This window comes from Notechis scutatus, chromosome 1 (assembly GCF_049901735.1).
Source record: "Notechis scutatus isolate UNSWTSFEM ecotype Mainland chromosome 1, rNotScu1.2, whole genome shotgun sequence".
NCBI classification, from domain to species: Eukaryota; Metazoa; Chordata; class Lepidosauria; order Squamata; family Elapidae; genus Notechis; species Notechis scutatus.
Genome location: NC_142009.1, coordinates 15,282,649 through 15,304,322, shown reverse-complemented (window position 1 = coordinate 15,304,322; position 21,674 = coordinate 15,282,649). Strand labels below are relative to the sequence as shown.

At 40.6% G+C, this 21,674-nt stretch overlaps 1 protein-coding gene across 2 annotated transcripts in view; it reads right to left on the bottom strand.

Moving 5' to 3' along the window:
* CALN1 (calneuron 1) overlaps positions 1 to 21,674 on the bottom strand; it is a 258,116-nt gene that overhangs the window by 5,365 nt on the left and 231,077 nt on the right. The window lies entirely within an intron of this gene.

Genomic DNA, 21,674 nt, shown 5'->3' with positions numbered 1-21,674 from the left:
CACTGTCAAATGTTCTTGCACTTTGTTCAAGTCTGCTCCCCTCCAATTTCATAAGAAATCTACGCCCATGAAGAAATGGCCTCTTCTTTGTTCTCAAGAGCTTTTCAGAGCAAAATGAAGCTTGGTGTTTAGTCAGGGAAATGGGACTTGCTGCCCTCCCAAATCCAATAACCAACTTTTATTAGTCTAAAATTGTACAGCTCTTGGGATATCTCCAGGGTGTCTGTGAAATCTGTATACACACACACACACACACACACACACACACACGTTTGGTTTTATCCTAAAGCAGTGATAGCAAACCCTTTTCTCGTTGCATGCCAAAAGTGCATGCGTGCACACCTCCACCCATAATGCAACGTGTGTGTGACCCCCCTGCCCCCTGTGCATGTGCGCGCAACCCCCTGCGCATGCACCATGTGCCCCTGTTCATGCACATGTGACCCCCCTGCAGCGAGAATCTCTGCGCATGCACGCAGGACCCCCTGCACGGCCCCTGCCCCCTGCATATGCGTGCGCATCTCCTGCATGCGCATCTCCCCCCACGCATGTGTGGCAGATACCCGACCATCAGCTGGCTGGCGGGGCGCACGCGTGCACATGCACAATACGGCTGTTCCAGATGACCTCTTGCATGCCAGCAGAAATGGCTCTGTGCACACATGCTATAGGTTTGCCATCACGGCCGTAAGGTATCCTTCTGAAGAACTTGTAGCAAACATGACTGTAGGAAGGTTAGCTGGATGGACCTTTGGAGGCTGACCTCCTCAGTGTGAGATGCAACCCTGTGGCTATGGAATCTATGCAGGCACATAATTTCTTTGGTTAGGACAGGTCATGAAGCGTCATTTTGAAGAACTGGCCAGAGTCATGTCTATAGGGAGATTAGCTGAATAGTAAGAGAACATAGACAGGAACAGATAGTCTTCTAATCAGGGGTGGGATTCTACCGGTTCAGACTGGTTCGGGCGAACTGGTAGTTCCAGTGATCATTTGGCCTTGCCCCTGCTCTTTCCTGTGTTTTATTCCCTTGTTTTGGAGCACAGCTGATTTGCACGGCAGCGCACTTTTGCCATGCCTCAGCTGTTTTATTCACCGGGGCTGCAGTGGAAGGTAAGTATTATAGCTGAAAATGGGGTTTTGTTTTTTTTAATGGTGTGCATGTATGCAAGACGGGCGTTTGGTGAGTGTGCATCTGGTCACCAAACCGGTTGTTACACCTGTTGAATCACTGCTTCTAGTGTCTATGGAGATTCTCCAATCATCCAGGTCATGGTTGTCCCAAAGATACTTTTCCAAAAGGCAACTAGACTTAAGAAGCTTTTCGGATGAGAAGCAAAATGTTTTTAAGGAAAAAAACAACCAAGGAAGTCCAATCGCCTTTTGGAAAAGTAGCTTTGGGGTGGTCTTCTAGTCCACCCCATCTGAACAGGACACCCAAGGCTGCATACCCAACACAAGGAAGGAAGCATTTTATCCTGATATAGCAACAGATTGGGTCTCCTGGGTTGGATGAACCCAATAGTGATGCATATACATATATATTATAATTATGAATAGATACATAAACATCTAACTTAAAAAACCTATAATTCGCTTCTTAGAATTCTTTATTTATTGATCAAGTGTGATTGGACACGCAAGGAATTTTTCTTGGTGCAAATGCTCTCAATGTACATAAAAGAAAAGATACATTTGTCAAGAGTCAAGAATCATAAGGTACAACACTTAATAATAGTCAGAGGGCACAATAAGCAATCAAATCATACTAGGAAGCAGTTGTGATGACTCAGAGTGTAACACAAACGTAACAAAATCCAAAACGTAAATAAATGTCCTTTATTGCCTCCAACCTGGCCCCACTGTTCAATAATACTCAGTTGGAGATAAAACGTACTCAAAAATAGTCTTTAAAAGAAAGCAATACAGTCCGAATTTAATGAGCAGATAGAGGTGAAATAAAAAACCAAACAAACTACAATGACGAAATGTCCACAATGAAACAGGAGAAGTATTTACCAAATTCAAGGAGATAACAAGGCACAGTCTGTTGGAAGGACACCAACCAAGATAACTTCAGCCCAAAATAATACACGCTTTGCTTCTGGCAATGCTGTGTTTTAACCTCTCTCTTATATACTCCTCTCCCCAGCTGCAACCAATGAGGAGGATCATTGCCACTTCCTCTCTCGCAAGCCAAGTTGTTGCCTTCTCCTTTACTCCCTGCATGTCCTAGGATGCAGAGGGGATGGGCCTGGTTCTTCCTCTGACTGCCCAGCCGACCTAAGCCCTTCTCCAGCCTCCTCCACAACCTCGGGAGCCACATCTCCACTCCCTGTTGGCTGTTCCTCCTCACCCTCAGTCCGACTCTACCAAGGGCATGACAACAGTCAATATAGATCGTAAGGATACAATTGACAAAGTTACAGTCCTACAGTCACAAATGAGAGGGGATGGGTGATAAGGAGTGATGAGAAAATGAATAGTAGTAGTAGTACAGACTTTGTAAACTTTGTAAAGTGAAGACTCTGTCCTTTACTTTCCTCATAGACCCATTAACTATTTCTTATTCTTTTATGCCATTGCAATCGTTATTTGAAGATTCTGTCGTCTCATTTTATTTAATCTATGAAATCCCTTTATCATTTTTGCAATAACATTTCAGTGGCAACATTTGAAGCGGTCAGGGAAATGAGAAGCTCCACTGAAAACTCATAATATCTATTGGTGAGTTCTCCATGGATTCTGTATATTTCTGTGAATTAGCTATCGTAGGATGCAGCTCAACAAGGAGCAAAAATCTCAAACCTCTGGATGGTAGTAGTGATGGATGACAAATAACAATAGCACAACAATTCATTTAATTAATTCAATCAACGTACTATTTTACCAATATTACCATGCCAAAAAGAAAATCCTACCTCAAACCACAACTCAATGAGAAGACAATCCCCACCAATGAACTACAAGACTCCTGCACCAATGAACTTCAAGACTCCTGCACATGCCTTAAATGCTGCAAAAATCTAAAAGATAATAAATACTCCATCAAATGTTCTCTGTGTAAAAAATACACCCACCATGACTGCTTGGGATTACCTGAGCAAATGATTCGATACCTAGAATCATCCAATGAGTTTCCATATTTCTGCAAATTATGCATATCCAAACTAGATCTGTCTAAAAGAGATGATACCGCCGAAACCATCAAAACATCCCCAAACATTGAAACCATTGAAACATCCTCAACCATCGAAACCATTAAAACATCCCTCAACACCATATTAGCATCCCTGGACGCCGTAAAAGAAAGAATAACCAACCTTGAAAAAAAAGACACAACACAAAAACCTGAACATCAAATAGCCACAAACCACATCTCCACCCAACAACCACAATCCAATCCAAAACCCAATCCACAAATAAACGCAACCCAGACAAATATTGATATCCCAATCCTCATCAGAGAAGCTGTTGAGCGTGACGAAACGTCCAAACGCCATCTTATTTGGACTAGAAGACAGCATTGTCAATGATGACATCACAACTGTCGAAACATCATCAGAGATTACCAAGCATCAACCATCTCCGGTGATGAAATACTTGACATTTCCGCATTGACCGAGAGCTCAAAAATAGAGACGGCTCTGTGGCCCCACGCTTGTGCAGGATCATTTGCAAAAATGAATCAAGCAAGCGTAAACTCATTTACACTATAAACTCACTGCGCCAAAACCAACACCAACCACAAAAACCTCCGTTGCCGCCCTGACTTAACCATACAGCAACGTGCCCGCTCCGTGCACTCCGCGCGAACTCAAAACCCGTCTAGACAATGGAGAGAAGGACCTGTACATTGACTACCATGCTGACTGTATCAAAAGTAAGACCGCATACCCAATACCCAACTTTTACCCTCAACCACCACCCTACCTCAACCACCTACCACCACCCACCATCACTCAAAACTACCCACCACCCACCATCACCCAAGACTAGGCACGCACGCCCCCAACTACCTCAATCCCAACTGCTGCCGGACTTAAATGCAAACTACTCAATGCAAGAAGCCTCGTGAATAAAATACCTGAATTTCTCATCCTCTTAAATATGGCTAACTTCGACATTATATTTGTCTGTGAAACATGGCTCAATGCATCTCTCCCCGACTCCATTACCACAGTAAGAGACTATCATGTTTACCGATCAGATCGTGAAAATCGTCGAGGAGGTGGTGTTGCTATATTCTATAAAAAATCCTTACATCTAAAAAATATCCAAGTTACCCAGGAGCTTGCCCTTCCTGAAACCATCATCTGTGAACTATCCTTAAATATCACAATTCGATTCTTACTATGTTACAGAGCACCTGATTATGACATCGAACATGTAAACAAGCTAAATACACTACTAACATGGGCTACATCCTGCCCATACCCTTTTATCTTTCTTGGAGATTTCAATCTACCTCATATTGACTGGACCCTAAATAATTGTACAACTGAAATCATACACACAACCTTCTACAATGCTATTACAAATCTAGGTCTTGAACAACTAGTAACCAACAACACTAGACTGAACAACTGCCTCGATCTCATCTTCTGCAATAGTTTGAATTTAATTTACCGAATACAAACCAAAGAACCCTTTTCCAGTAGTGACCACAATATGATTGACTTTTGTCTCAACATACGTCCACACAAAAATCACCACAATGATGTAATTCCCAATTGTAACTTCAAAAAAGGCAACTATGATCTTATAGACAACGATCTCTCATCCCTGGATTGGCAATCTCTATTCACTGGATGCAATACTGTTGAAGACCATTACAACATATTTTTACTTGAAGTCAAAAGAGTCATCAAACTATATGTTCCAACAACAACTCCAAAAACAAAACAAAAAGCAGATTACCCATATCAATAAGGAAACTTCAATCCAAAAGAGATCACTCTGGAAAAACAAATCTGGTCACGTTGCTAATTTCAAAAACCGATACAAAAATTTATGCCACCAGATAAAGACCGAATGCACCAATTACCACATTAAACAAGAGGAAAACCTTCTAAGCACCAATTCCACCCGTGCTTTTTACAATTTTGTAAACAACAAACTAAAGACTCAAGGTCCATCCCTCCCTTGATAGGACCTGATGGTAAAGACTGCAGCGACACCATTAAAGCCAACATCTTTAACACATTCTTCGGCTCAGTGTTTGTAAACAGTAATGGATCATGCCCAATGTTTCCTAGCCGTACTCACAGATAACAACAATGATCTAATACATATCGATTTCACAGAAGACAATGTCGAAAAATCACTACGCAACCTAAAACCATCTCTATCTATTGGACCGGATGGAATATGTGCCTACTTCTTAAGAAAACTATCCACTGCCATAGCCAAACCTCTAAGCATAATCTTTGAAAAATCTTTCAGAACCAGCTCCTTGCCCAACCTATGGTTACAAGCCACAGTCATCCCCATCTTCAAAAGGGAGACCCAAGCCTAGTTGAAAATTACAGACCAATCTCCTTATGCTGCGTCACCTGTAAAGTCATGGAATCAATTATTAACCAATCCATCATCCTCCATTTAGAGACAAACAACCTACTCTCCAATAAACAATTTGGTTTCAGAAAAAAACTATCCTGTAATCTGCAACTCTTACACTGCAAAAACATATGGACTACACAACTCGACCAGGGCAAAGCAATAGACGCAATCTACATAGACTTCTGCAAAGCCTTTGATTCAGTGGTACCACGACAAACTACTCCTAAAAATAAAATCTTATGGTATCTCTGGACAACTGAATAACTGGATAGAAGCATTCCTGTCAAACAGACAACAAATGGTCAAAATTGGGAACGCCCTATCAAATCCAGTACCTGTCAATAGTGGTGTTCCCCAAGGCAGTGTTCTAGGACCAACTCTCTTCATAATCTACATAAGCGACCTTTGTGATCATATCAAGAGCAATTGCGTTCTCTTCGCTGATGATGTAAAGCTGTTCAATACCACAGACAATACTACTACCCTACAAAAAGATCTAGACTATGTATCTGAATGGTCTAACATATGGCAACTCCAAATCTCAACAAATAAATGCTCTGTCTTACATATTGGCAAAAAAATCAGAAAATAAAATACAAGCTGAATAGTCAAGATCTTGTTGATGACCCAAGCTCTGTAAAGGACCTGGGAATACTCACCTCTAATGATCTAAGTGCTAGAGCTCACTGCAACTACATAGCCAAAAAGGCATTAAGAGTTGTTAACCTAATCCTACGTTGCTTTTTCTCTGGTAATATCTCACTACTAACCAGAGCATACAAAACATTTGCTAGACCAATACTCGAATACAGTTCATCAGTCTGGAATCCTTATCACGTATGTGATATTAACACAATTGAGAAAGTCCAGAAGTATTTCACAAGAAGAGTTCTCCACTCTTCTACCCGTTGTAGAATACCTTATGCCACCAGACTCGAAATTCTAAAACTAGAAAACCTCGAATTACGCCGTCTTCGGTCCGACTTAAGCATGGTATATAAAATCATACATTGCAATGTCCTACCTGTCAATGAATACTTCAGCTTTAACCATAACAACACAAGAGCACACAACAGATACAAACTCAAAGTAAACCGCACCAAACTTGATTGCAGGAAATACGACTTCAGCAATAGAGTGGTCAATGTCTGGAATACTCTACCCGACTCTGTAGTCTCTTCCCCAAACCCCAAAAACTTTAACCTTAGACTGTCTACTATTGACCTCACCCCTTTCCTAAGAGGTCTGTAGGGCGTGCATAAAGCGCACCAACGTGCCTACCGTCCCTGTCCTATTGTTTCTCTTATTCTTTTATTTTTCTTATATGTACCCATTTCATATATTCACAACTATGTATACACTTGTACTTATTATCTTGTAAACAATTGACAAATCAAATAAATAAATAAAATAAATAAATAAACAACTACACAGGTAGTTCTCAACCTACAACAGTTCATTTTGTGGACTGTTCAAAGTTACAACAGCACTGAAAAAGGTGACTTAGGACTGTTTTTTCATAATTACAACCTTTCCAGCATCCCCTTTTGATCATGTGATCAAAATTCAGGTGCTTGGCAACTGGTTTACATTTATGACCTTTTCTATGTCCCAGGATCATGTGATCCCCTTTTGCAACCTTATGACAAGCAAAGTTAAAAGGGAAGACAGATTCACTTAACAACCAGGTTACTAATAGATCATCTGCAGCGATTCACTTAACAACTGTGGCAAGAAAAGTTGTAAAATGGGGCAAAACTCACTTAACAAATGTCTCACTTAAGAACATACATTTTGGATTCCATTGTGGTCATAACAAAGCACTATAAAGCGGTATATAAGTCTAAGTGCTATTGCTATAACTCGAGGACTAACTGTACAGAAACCAAGTGGCATATAGCGTAATGTAGCACAAATACAACCTGTGCCAAATATCAAATCCTAAACTCTAAAGCTGGTTGGTGCCGGTTACATATTTCTAAAGACTGAGCTTGGTAGAAGAACTGGAAAGGTTATTTTCCTGTTCCCCACAAGAGGTAGCCAAACACATATAAAAAAAAACAACAACAACAACTCATGAACTGTGGTTGTCACAAACGACACTGGCTTTTTATAGTAACTCCAGATGCGGGAGAAAAAAAAAATGCAGAGTTTGTAAATCAACTTAGGACTTGGTAAGCCAGCCAGTCAGGTGGGCATCACTGTCAACCATGGATGATAAAAGGATAAAACTTTAGCAATTGATTGATTGCTATTTTTAGGAGTGTCTGTGCAGGTGAACTGGTTGGGCGGGTGAGCTTTTTGGCATTATAGCATAGGTTTCATTGGGTCACAAAAAGAAAACTAAAAAAAAAAAAAGCCCTTGCAATTATTATGTAGAACTCCACATTGCACAAAGATCATCTTTTAAAACAGAAATAGAACACTGATCTTGTGGATGAAGGATGAAAACAGCTGGAAATGAATGGGAATTGTTTTCAAATTATTTGGAGGGTCAGAAGCTGTGCTGAACGCTCTTAGTTTCAGATACAAAGTATACGGTGGTTACAACCAGTTGATGGTGGTTATGCCCACACTGCCAGAGATAAAATACAGTACAAGTATTCCTCACTTACTGATTAAAGTTGGGACTGGTAACACTTTTGCTAATGATCATCATCATCTTTTAACAACCTCATAATCCCTTGCAGGGTGGAGTCTGAGCAACTGAACGGAGCTAGCAGAGTGTTTTAATGGCTGGATCCCCTTCCTGTCACCAACGTGGAGCTTTGTTCAGAAGATATAATCTCAGCGTGCCCAGAGAGATAAATATCTGCCTCTACCTAGGATTGAACTCACAGCTTCCCGATTGTGAGGCGAGAGCTCCACCTCTAGGCCACCGCACCACTCCAACACTTTTGCTAATGATGCAGTCATAAAAGAGAATATCATGTGACCATGACTGAGTTACAATGTCAGTTAATCAGTTCTACCTGAAGTTTAGCAAACTACCAGGGGCCATTAAGCACAATGTCACATGACCATGACTTGTGACTTCCTGCTGGCTTCCCCATTGACTTTGCTTGTCACGGTTGGAAATTGGCAGGGAAGGCTGCAAATACACACTGGGATGTTTCAATGGCTGCAAATTGGAGGACTGGTCATAAGTCTCCCTTTCAGTATTTTTGTAACTTCAAATAGTCGCAGAACAAGTGGTTGGTGGAGGAAGATTAGAATTCACTTTTTTTGGCTATGCTTCAGCAAGTGACAAAATGTAATTGTTTGGTTTCAGACATTCAGTAATATCAGCCCCAGTGAGGATTTGGATGGGAGACCACCTAGTGTTTTTCAACCATGGCAGCTTGAAGATATATGCACTTCAACTTCCAGAATTCATGTTGGCTGGAGAATTTTGGGAGTTGAAGTCCATACATCTTGCCAAGGTTGAGAAGCATTGACCTAGATATTTCAGAGCTGTAGGATAGACTGGGAAGTTGGAAACACAAACTGGAAGAGACAACAGCAAGCCATTTCTGCAATACTGCCAGTGTCAGAGTTCCAACTAACCAACTACAAACCAATAAACTCAGACAAATAATTCCTCAAAGTTTCATTTTATTAGAATTGTCATATTGACACATCTGGGAAAATCCGGATCTGAGAGTTCCAGGTTTTCCCTTCCCAAAAGAAATTCAAATATTCATCCCCTGCAGTGCACCCACCAGTCCATCACATGGCCCAATCAAATATTTATCCCAACTGGAGACCTTCCTCCAGACACTCCTTTCCAGGTGCTGGGCAACATGTCCTTGACTCTCTGAGAAAGAATGTTGTTGAGTCTAATTTTCCATTTCTCTATTAAATTCCCCCCTCCCAAATTCCCAGGCACTAAATGTGGCAGCCTCATAGCTACCAAGTAAAAAATGACTTCCAAGACTGACAGCCAAAGGTAGAGATGTCATCACCCGAAGTGTATATGTACAGTCACCAGAAATCTAACTTAATTTAAGGGTGCCTATATGTATTTTTCATAACGTGTGTGATGACATCATGATGCATCCAACATCACTGTAGTTTCTGCCAGATGCCCATAACTTTATCCTAGTTGCACTGCAGACTAAACACCACTTAATACATTACTCCCTTTCACTTACTCAGTTGACTGTTAAGGTCAAACTATATATTCAGCTCAGCACTGGGTTTCCTATTCAGGCTTTCAAAACAGCGACATTGGGCCATGATGTCCTTGAGTCTCACTTATCAGCAGTTACAGGTAGTTCTCGACTTACGACTATAATTGGAACCAGAATTTCTGTTCATACGTCCTTGTGGTTGGGTCAAGTTGGACCTCATTATACAAGATTTTTTTTTACAGCAAATGAATCCCTGTGATTATGTGAATCTAACTTCCCCAATTGGGATTTTAATCATATATTTTTTATGCCAAAATTTGGCAAAAAGATTTCAGCAAAATGATTTTTATGTCACATACTTAAAGACTTAACTTTCTCTTGTTTATATATTTTACAGTGTTGGATATAAAACCGGGGTCAGGAAAAGTGGATATTCTCTCATTAGTTTCATCTTAAAATATTGATGTAATGAACATTAGGAATATTTGGCTTTTTTCATTCACAATTAGGTCTATTCTGGTTTCTCTTCAAATCGTATAAGTATTTGCCTACTACTGATCTTTTTAAACTGACCTGGAAAAATTTGCTTAGAGAATGAAAAAAAAGTGCTATAAATGAATATAAGTTTGAATCGAAACCCTCCGCCAATTTTTGACAGTCTTTCTGCTTTCCTGTGAAATATACTGCTTTTTTTTTTTTTTGGCCTATTACCAAGGTCATTTTAATCATTTCCTTGAATAATCTTTGGGAAACATCCATCAAAGATGAAAGTCTTCCTTCTTTGCAGAGATTCTCAGAATGATCTCACAATCAGGAGAGATGGAAGGATCCCTCCATCATTCTAAGGGAAGTTTGAAGTGAATAAGATTCATCTAGTAGGTCATCTAGTGCAGGGGTCGCCAATCTTTTCGACCTCGGGGACCATCAAACTCATACTTTTAAATCCCGAGGACCACTAATACATTTTTTTTTTAAAAAAAACATAATATATTTAATATAAATTTTTTATTTTTTATATTAAATATAAATTTAACATTAAAATTTTATATATATTTGTTTTCTTATGTTTTTGTGGGTGTTTATATGTATGGTATTTAGGTTTCTTCGGGTATTTTCCCACGTCTTAAAAGCACAAATATTAAGACATGGGAAAATACCCGAAGAAACCTAAATACCATACACATACATACATACATACATACATACATACATACATACATATATATGGTATTCGGCTTTGTTCGGGTATTTTCCCACGTCATTGGAGTTGTGCTTTTAAAGTTGTAGCAACATTTCGGCAGAATCTCATCTGCCATCATCAGGCTTCTGTATTGTGTTCGTCTTTGAGTCAATGCAATACAGAAGCCTGATGATGGCAGATGAGATTCTGCCGAAACGTTGCTTCAACTTTAAAAGCACAACTACAATGACGTGGGAAAATACCCAAACAAAGCTGAATACCATACATGTAAGTACCCGTGAAAACTTAAGAAAATATATATATGTGTGTGTGTGTGTGTGTGTGTGTGTGTGTGTGTTTATTTAATTGTAACAAAATCGTAAATGCTTAATCATAACTGTGGGGCAGAGTGAAGAGAAAGGAGGGGCCTCTCTCATCCTTTGGGGGGGGGAGGGAAAGAGGGAGGATTTAAGAAGCCACCTGGAGGCTGGGAAGATCTGGATGGGGAGGAACTGGCTCCCCCTCAAATGGAAGAAAAGAAAAGCCATCTCATATCTCCCCCAAGTTTCTGCTCGCTTTTCCTGTGCTTTCGCAGGGCAGCAATGGCTGGGGCCATGGGCGGGGGCAGCAAAGCAGAGCGCCGAGAGGGATGAGGAAACTGATGCCAACACCAACGCCCCATTCTGGACCTCTGAACTGGATGGTGAGTGCAGACTTGCCCACTCTGCCCCCTCACACCACCAGCAGCCAGTACTTTTCCTGCCCTGGGCCGTCCCTACAGCCTGTGGCCATCAAGTAAGAGCCCAGGCCAGGAGAGGCAAACTGGAAGGTGTGGGAGTGCTGCACAAATGCAAGTAGCGCGGCGCTCCTGCACCTTCTGGCCATCTCCATCACTGCTTCAGCCCACCTGTGCTGCCAGACCCCTCTTGCTGCAACAGTGCCATTACCTCGTCCTGGCCAGTGAGGGCTGCGCTCCTTTTTGCAGGTTTGCGCTCGGCCAAATGGTGGGGGCCAGCGGGTGGGCGGGCCATAATCCAGGGCACAGCCTGGATTAATTGCTTTGGGGGGACATTTCTCTGTGGCCCACCCAAATTTTCTCATGGACTACCAGTGGGCTGCGGCCCACTGGTTGGCAACCACAGATCTAGTCCAACTCCCACCCAAGCAGGAGACCCTACACCGTTTCTGACAAATGGCAGTCCAAAGGGTGTGGGGTATATGCCCTCAATGGGTCACTGGAGAATTTTGTCACGCAACTTTAAAAGCTGTGTGGATTAATCAAACTCCTGTGAACACTTTTATAGTATCCCAATGAATGAGAACTATATCTTTCTCCTTATTCAGGTGGTTTATGGGATGAAAAATTAATGATGAATTGTACTGATTCATTACATATGGGCAAGTATGAGTTAAAGACATCATTTCAGAAGGAAAAAAAGGGAATGAGGGAAAATTAAGCTTGTGCTATGATTTGGAATGCTAAATTCTGAGGAACATATGTCCCGTGCCCCTATTTCTATCAACCTGGATAGATTAATTTACAAATTAATGTATTAATGTATGAATTTATTAGAATAATAGCTGGTTTCATTGACTGTTTCATTACCAGACTACGTAATATCTTTGACAGATAATCAGAATTGGAAGGGACCTTGGAAGTCATCTAGTCCAACCCTCTGCCCAAGCAGGAGACCCTACACCATTTCTGACAAATGGCAGTCCAATCTCTTCTTGAAAGCCTCCAGTGATGAAGCTCCCACAACTTCCGAAGATAAGCTATACCATTGCTTGATAGCTCTCACTTTCAGAAAATTTCTCCTTATTTCCAGGTTGAATCTCTCCTTGTTTAGTTTCCATCCATTATTCCTTGTCTGGCCTTCAAGTGCTTTAGAAAATAGCTTGACCCCTTCCTCTCTGTGGCAGCCCCTCAAATATTGGAACACTGCTATTATGTCTCCTCTGGTCCTTCTCTTCACTAGACTAGCCATGCCCAGTTCCTGCAACCGTTCATCGTATGTTTTAGCCTCCACTCCCCTAATCATCCTAGTTGATCTTCTCTGCACTTTTTCTAGAGTTTTCAAGAGTTTCAACATCTTTTTATAGTGTGGTGACAAAAACTGGACGTAGTATTCTAGATGTGATCTTACTAAGGCTTTATAGAATGGTAGTAAGTGGAGTTTAGGGGATGCCAGTGTTCTTCTGTTTATCAGGGCTTCAGGTGTGGGCGTGTCAAGTAAGTCTTGTAATGGGTCTTGTGATAAGGAGATTACATCAGGTCAGGGTCATTGGGAGGTGATCTTTGGTGTGATGGGTTGCATGGGTTGGTTGAGGGTCTGTGTTAACTGTGTGCTTGATTTGGATCCTGAGGGCTTTGTAGGTTGGTTCTAGGTCAATGTGTCTTTTGATGGAATTTCTTGTGGAACGCCAAGCTTCGATGAACTCACGAGCATGGTGGTGATAGCGTGGCCAATGATTTTTATGTTGCTCCAATTGAAGTGGCACTGTTTGGTGTCAATGTGGGTAGAGATTAAGGATTTGGGATTGTGACGTTTCACTTCCAGCTGATGTTCGTGGATCCTGTTTTTTATTGATGTGATGTAGAATTGGTTGCAATGGTTACAGTTGATTCTAGAGATTACATTGTTGGTAGTACTTAGGAGTCAGGGGCTTAGGTATTTAGTATACCACTAAGTCACGGTGGTGCAGTGGTTAGAGTGCAGTACTGCAGGCTACTTCTGCTGACTGTTGGATGCCTACAATTTGGCAGTTCAAATCTCACCAGGCACAAGGTTGACTCAGCCTTCCATCCTTCTGAGGTGGGTAAAATGAGGACCAAATTGTTGGGGGCAATATGCTGACTCTGTAAACCGCTTACAGAGGCCTGTAAAGCATGGTGAAGTGGTATATAAGTCTAAGTGCTATTGCTATTGCTATAAACATGAGTCTGAAAGCTCCAAAGATAAAACCTCTGGTCCCAGTGACCGACCCGGATTGGATCCTGCAATGTTATCCTGGGACACGTATATTTGCCTTCATTCATGATAGATCCTAATTGTGCATTCAAAACTGGGCGTTTTTGCACACAGCATGGAGCACACTTTCTACTTCTCTACCTTCCTCTCCAAGTTCAGAGACTGGTGTTCAGGACTCAATTACACCTCTCTGCCCACCATGTGGAAGCATCCCCTGCTGATTCTTTTTTTCTCAACCTGCTGTTTCCCCAGTGCTGAGAACTGTTTGTCATGATAGAAACCAACCAAGACCACCAACAACCCTCAAAATAGCAACTGCACCAAGCTGATTCGCCTGGCCTTTTTGGCATACTCTGCTGTTGAGTTCTGAAAGGTGTTTTAATTTGTAGAACTACGCATCATTTCCTGCCGAGCATGTTTCTGCTTTGGCAACTTGCCCTTCTTGGAGTCATTACCAGAATACTAATGAGATGGTTACCATGGAAATCAAAGCATTATTTGTTGCTGTATAAGTCCCCGATTTTTATGAATCCCAAGGTGTGGACTGTCTCACTGATGAAAGAGCTGCAAAGCTGGGCAAAATCTCTCTCACCCACTTACAACACGTGTAAAACCCTAGCCCAATACCCTGTCATGAGGAACAGAATCCCTGAAACCTGAAGCCACAAAGAAGAGGGAGGGCAACCTATTCCCCAAAGGACCCAATTGTTAGATCTCGGGTACAGATGACAAGAGGCTCCAGCTCGTTCAACTTTATTTTATTCTCTCTAGAAAAAGGCACGCCACTGTGGCTGCGGTAGCTCTTGATATAGCCGAGCTAGCCGCAGCTTCAACCGGTGGAGGCTGTTTGATTTTTCCCGCTCTCGCGATTTCAACCCATAGGCGGTAACTACGCTAATATCTAACACCGAAGGCAGGACAAGAAACAATGGATGGAAATTAGTCCAGGAGAGAAGCACTCTAGAACTAGAACTAAGGAGAAATTTCCTGACAGTTAGAACAAATAACCAGTGGAATGGCTTGCCTTCAGAAGTTGTGAATGCTTCAACGATGGAGGTTTTTCAGAAGAGATTGGACAACCATTTATCTGAAATAGGGTTTCTTGCTTGAGCAGAGGGTAGATTAGAAGACCTGCAAGGTCTCTCCCAGCTTGGTTATTCTGTTCTGTTCTATTATGAAAAATGTTTCAGAAAAATGAGTATTTTAGCCTTGGAAGAAATTATGGTTTCTTTTTCCTTTCTTTGAATCCTCTACCCCAACTCCATCTGAAAACCTGTCTAGAGCTTCCCAAAACTGTGGCTTGGCACAACTGGAGATGGCAGCTCTGGGGTCATAAACAGCTTTAAAACGGATGCACTTAAATTATTTGCACAATCCAAATTTAGTTTACTTTATTGTCATTGCACCTCGTACAACAAAATCGAACATCATCTTCAGTGCACATCATGACCACGACCATGAAAATAAACACAATCACACATCCTTCATCCTCCACACATTGAACCAAAAACCCGCAACACTGCATCAATACTGCACTATACAGCAGAATTCAAAAGGGCTACTGCCCTGGGATAGAAGCTGTTTTTCAGCCTATTTGTACTTGTCTTTATTATTATTTTTGTATTCTACTTTTGCTATTTACTTGCATTGCCTGTAAAAAGCTCTCCAGAAAGCCATTACTTGTTTACTTATTACATTTATATGATGCCCATCTCACTGTCAAACGATTCGTAAGGGAGGCTATAGTTATGGTTCTGAGGACTGAAAATAACTGAACTATTTAATTCATTTACAACCCCAAACCTACCGTAATAAATTTGGTTTTCTTTTTTTTGGGGGGGGGAGAGGGATTATAGAAATGGACCATTTGTTTAGTAAGTGTTTGAAGTTACAATGGCACTGAAAAAAAGCGACTTACAATGGGTCCTTGCACTTTTAACCGTCACATACTCAAATGATCAAAACTTGTTCACTTGACAACTGATATGTATTTATGAGAGTTGCAACAGCCCAAGGTCAAATCATTGCCATTTGTGACCTTCTCAGAATATTTCCAATAAACAAAAGCAAATGAGGAAGTCTGGATTCCCTTATTGAATGAAGCAAATAAGGTCATAAAATTGGGGGAGACTCACTTAATGACTATCTTACTTAGTGATGGAAATTAGAATAGAACAGAATAGAATAGAATAAGTTTATTGTCACTTTGAATGTGCACTAATTCAAACCCACTGCATTTAAAATATTAAGTAAAACTCAGGAAAATTCAGATTTCTTTTCAGATAGAATTGTCTCTCAGACAAATTTTGCAAGTGTTTTTCTCTAAAGTATGCACGTTTTGAGCCAAAAATTATATCCCTAAATTACAAAAATGAGAAAAACCCACAAGATAATTGTCCTCGCCTTTACATATTTATGCGGACCAACTTAAGTTTTGCACATCAAGGCTTGCAAATTGCTGTAGATAATTACTTGGCAATGACCTTTTCTGGATCACAACGGGGCCATAGAAAACCTTTCACATCCACTGCAGCTCAATAATGCTCCTTTCGAGAATTGGAGACACATTAAAATCATGCCAATTCAATTAACCTTATAAAATTAAGTTAAAATAATAAGAAAGTAACACGAAATAGAGAAAACAGCTGGTAATAATTGGAAGTTTAAACAAATCTGACAATGCTTTTTTTTAGCTTTTAAATCTCTAGGGAGCTTGAAATTGGATTTCACCCAAATCAAAGGAAACTCAGCATCTTTTAATGTCTTCACAGTATAATCCAGCCCCATGAAAAATCCCCAAAGAAGAAAACCTTTCAAGTATTAATTAGGAACCAACTGGAAAACTGTGGCATTAAGGGCATTGGTTACAGTGGAGATTTCCGTGCAAATACTAATTTTCTAAGATATTTATAGATCTTAAATATCAATTAGCTCTCCTAACAGCATCTAATTCATATAACCCATTTGGCTTTTCCAATATTTGTTCCACAGTGAAGAAAGAATTCTCTCGTTGGTCTTCCAAGAGATTCAGGGCAACGCAGAACACAACAGTGTTTGCCTGCTAGATGATCAATATAGCACCATCTCCCTTAAGTAATAAAAGTTCCCACATGTCAGGCATGGTTCATTTGGAAAAGAGGGAACAAAGGAAATCATTTTGAGAGAGAAAAATATTAGCTCTACCTACTCACCCTTGCATGACCTCAAAACAAGTGAAATAGGATCAGGCCTGGCTAATACATGGCTGAGGCATAATGGGAAATTCCAAAGTTGTACATGTAGAAGGGACTGAGAAGTAAACATCTGCCTATCAGTCCATCCATCCATCTATGAACTAATCAACCTAGAACTAAGGAGAAATTTCCTGACAGTGACAACAATTAACCAGTGGAACGACTTGCCTCTAGAACTTAAAAACACTGGAGGTTTTTAAGAAGAGATTGGACAACCATGTGTCTAAAATGGTATAGGGTCTCCTGCTTGAGCAGAGGGTTGGACTAGAAGATCTTCAAGCTCCCTTCCAACTCTATTTTTCTGTTATCCATCCAGGATGAGGGGCAATGGTAAACTACTTTTGTATCATGCCAAGAAAACTCCGTGTCTATGTCTATGTAAGCCACCAGGAATATCACAAGTGTCATCTGACCTCCAAAAAGCTATAAAGGGTCAGATCTGGTTACTATTTGGATGGAGGACACAGGGTAATTCCAAGACTGTAGGCTAGATTGAGAAGTCGAAAAAATATCACAAAGCCAATGACAAGATGTTTTGGTATGTATGTATGTCTTTATTTATGTAAATGTATATACCACCCATCTTGCAATTTGAAGCAGCTGTATTATTGTCCCAGAAATGAATAAAAGTTATCAGAAACTGCCTGACAAAATCTCATTGTTATCAGATGCAAAATACATACTTAATTGTTCAAACAGCAAAGCAATACACTAATACAGAGGTAGGAGAGTAGAAAACTGCTTATTGATCTACCAATTTATCTGTCCAAAGACATTTGCCAGACCTATTTAGAATTCTTGAACATTTCTGCATTGAAAAAAAACAACTGACCTGTAATCTTTCTTTTAGGAGTAGCAGAGAAAAAAGTGTTGCACCAAGAGCTATACTGAAACATTCAGAAAGTAAAATGCTCGGGACATCACAAGGGTTCTCGTTTACAGATTAGTTTGGGAACTATAAATTTTGTACATTTTTACTGGAGTTCATAAAGCTGCTATACAGTGGTGGGTTTCAAATATTTTCACCACCAGTTCACAAAAAAATGTGAGTGTGCGTGCACGACTTCCGCCATGCGGCAAGGTCTGACCGAGCAGCCTTTCAGGGCCTGCTCCCCTCCATCTCTGTTTTCCAGGGCAGCGACTGCTTCTCTCCGCACTGCTGGGAGAGTGTCTTGTGCAATTTAGCAGCTGTGAGCCACCACTTTCCCATCTGGAAAGCGAGTGAGTGGCATGCTTGCGGGTGAGGCACAGAGGCGAGGCACAGACATTAGCTGGGCTGCATGGCAAAGGCAAGATATATAGGGCAGGGCACGCAGAGGCAGCTGGTGGTGCGATCTGTCAGTTCTCCAAACTGCACAGAATCATTGCTACCAGTTCAGTAGAACCAGTCTGAACCGGCTGAATGCCACCTCTGCTGCTATACCTCACAACACACAGCATTTTTGCTCATCTATATCAGTAGCAGTGCCTAGATTAGAAGTATTTGGAGAAGGACAGTTTGAAGCAATGAACATGAGACATCTAAAAGCAAAAATATTGCCCTCTTTGTATGTTTTAGGAGAAAAGCACATAGGTATTAACTGATGTCTCTTTTGGTTTGCAGGAAATGTTCTCACTCCATTTGTGAAAGTTTGCTGTTTCGTTTCTGTTGCTCACTGGCAACCTTGAGTGGCTAAGATGGATTACAAGCCACATCAAACTTGATGAGGATTTTATGGACTGGTGTGCATTCCCTACATGATCAAACTAACATAAGTTAGTTTGGATTGTGCCAGGTTATGGGAATCTGCCATTTGTCTTTTATGAACCCAGTCATCATATTAAACCATAAGAAAGTGAATGTGTGTAGTTCAGTGAGGAAAGTTTGAAATTCAACCCAAAAGACAGAAACCATCATAGATTAAACAGTCAACCAAGCCAGGTTAGCTGGTCAGAAAGAAGCTGCATAAACTGCAACAATCCTAATCAAGACAGTACACATAAAAAGCCAGCAAACCCCATTCGCCCGTGCCAGAGCACTAACAGTATTATCTAATTTGGTAATCTGTTTACAGTGGGAAAAATGCAAATACCAAGGTCCCAACCAGCAAAGGTTTATTATATGCTGGACACAGGATGTGAATAAATTAGCTGCCTTTCATTAACTTGAATTAAGAGCTCAGAGTAGTTTGTGAATCCAAGCCATATTCCGCCTTGCAGCAAGATGGGGACAAAACAAATTTAATAAATAGATGAATGATAAATAGACAATAGATAGATAGATAGACAGACAGACAGACAGACAGACAGACAGACAGACAGATAAACATAAATGTTTTGCTCACTTTCACACTTGCTTTGTTCACATGTGAAATGGGATGTGTTTAATTTAGGCATCTAATACTTTAAACCAGGGGTGTCCAACCTTGGCAACTTTAAGACTTGTGGACTTCAACTCCTAGAATTCCTCAGCCAGCTTTGCTGGCTGAGGAATTCTGGGAGTTGAAGTCCACAAGTCTTAAAGTTGCCAAGGTTGGACACCCTTGCTTTAAACTTTAATATCAGTGGACTTCAACTCCCAGAATTCCCCACCAGCATGAGGGATTCTCACATTTCCCCAGACCTTATTTGCTGCAAGAAAGACACAGGTTGTTGCTATCAATGAAACCAGAGCTGTAATTTAGACACATACATTTTGGCATATTGAATTTCAAATATCTCAAGTTGGAAATTGTTTTTGATCTGTTCCAATTTCACAGACGTTTCCCGGTGGCATCTGAACTTTACCAGAAATGTTCTAAACTTGACTATGGGTTTTTCCAAGATCAGAGCAGATTAAAACAAGCATTGAGGCATTCCCAATCAGCTTGGAACAGCCCACTTTGAAGCATTTTGGATTTAAAACATTCGACAACCCTTTACTACAATTCCCATTCCCCAATAGGTAAATGTGGTTAGTACAGGACGTAAAGTTCAATCATTGGGAGTTTTAAGATATGCTCCTGAGGTTTCTGGAGTACTTATTGTTATTTTCCTAAGTACTGTATGTAAGTGGCTGGACTTTGGTAGGAAGAATGGAAATGAAGAGGTACAAAGAAAACCATAAGCTGAATCACAGCATTTTTACATTTTTGCATGTGTGAAGGCACCCAGATTGCTCCCAAAGAAATCAATAACCCCTTATGTCACAACTACAGATGGCCATGTTTCAAAATCCAGATCCTTCGTGACTTCATGCCCAAAACAAAGGTTGAAACGCAGCTGCCCATAAATTTAGTTTGGAAGGCTCCATCTTTTCAATATACTTTAGGGGCGACAATTTGCATCCAAGATGCGCCAGGAGCAAGTGGGATGCGGTACATTTTTATTGTCAATTGCCTTCTACATGAAAGTTCTTCCCCATGACTGATTTAATTGCAGAACTGCCTTTACCTTGAAAACCGATCTCAAACCCCGAATTCTACAAGCAAGTTTTACCACAAATTGATTCCATTGAGTATGGTCAATTTACACTTGGAAAACAGATACAGGCGCTCCTTGACTTACAACAGTTCGTTTAGTGACTGTTCAAAGTTACAATAGCACTGAAAAAAGTGACTTATGAACATTTTTCTCAGTTTCGACTCTTGCATCATCCCCATGGTCAAGTAATCAAAATTCAGATGCTGGGCAATTGACTCATATTTATGACGCTGCAGTGTCCCAGGGCAGGGGTGGGATTCAACCGGTGTTACTACCAGTTCAGTGACTACGTTTTGCATGTGCAAAAAAAAACCTTAAACTGTGCTGCCCAGACAGCTGAAAAGCACTGTGCGCAGGTGTGCAGCGTTTGAAAAGCGTCTTTTTTCCTGCTTTTTCAACCTCAGCTGTGCCGCGCAAAGCAGCTGAGGTTGAAAAAGCAGGAAATAAAGGACAGGTAAGAGCCCGGGCAGGTGAGTGGGCCAAACAGTAGCAAACACAGAACCGGTTCTGTGTCTGCTGCTCTTCAGAGCTACCGGTTCTATAAGAGCCAGGCAGAACCGGTAGAATCCCACCCCTGTCTCAGGGTCATGTGATGATCTTTTGTGACCTTCTGACAAGCAAAGTCGATGGGGAAACCAGATTCATTTATCAATCATGTTACTAACGTCACAACTGCAGTGATTCAGTTAACACACGTGGCAAGAAAGGCCATAAAATGGGGCAAAGCTCAGTTAACAAATATCTCACTTAGCAACAGAAATTTTGGCCTCCATTACAACCATTAGTCAAGTATATAATGGGCATTACTATATATCATGCATATCATGGACATTACTACAAATTGCCTGCTGCTAAACGATCATATTGACAACGTTCAAATATATTAAATAAATAAAATTTAAAATTGCAACCACTGCAATGAAATTCTTACCTTAAATTAAATGAATTGGCTACCTATTATGACTGGACACCCTGATCCATTTCTTTCAAACATTGTACCTAATGCCAACATAATATTATAAATTATAATATTACAAATTATAAGAAATTATAAAAGGATAAGCAACTTCCTATTATTTTTTTAAATCACAAAATGAATAATATTTCCATCTGACCTAAATTATGAATGCTACAGCTTACTAGAAATAATGATATTTATGGTATCCACCAATTT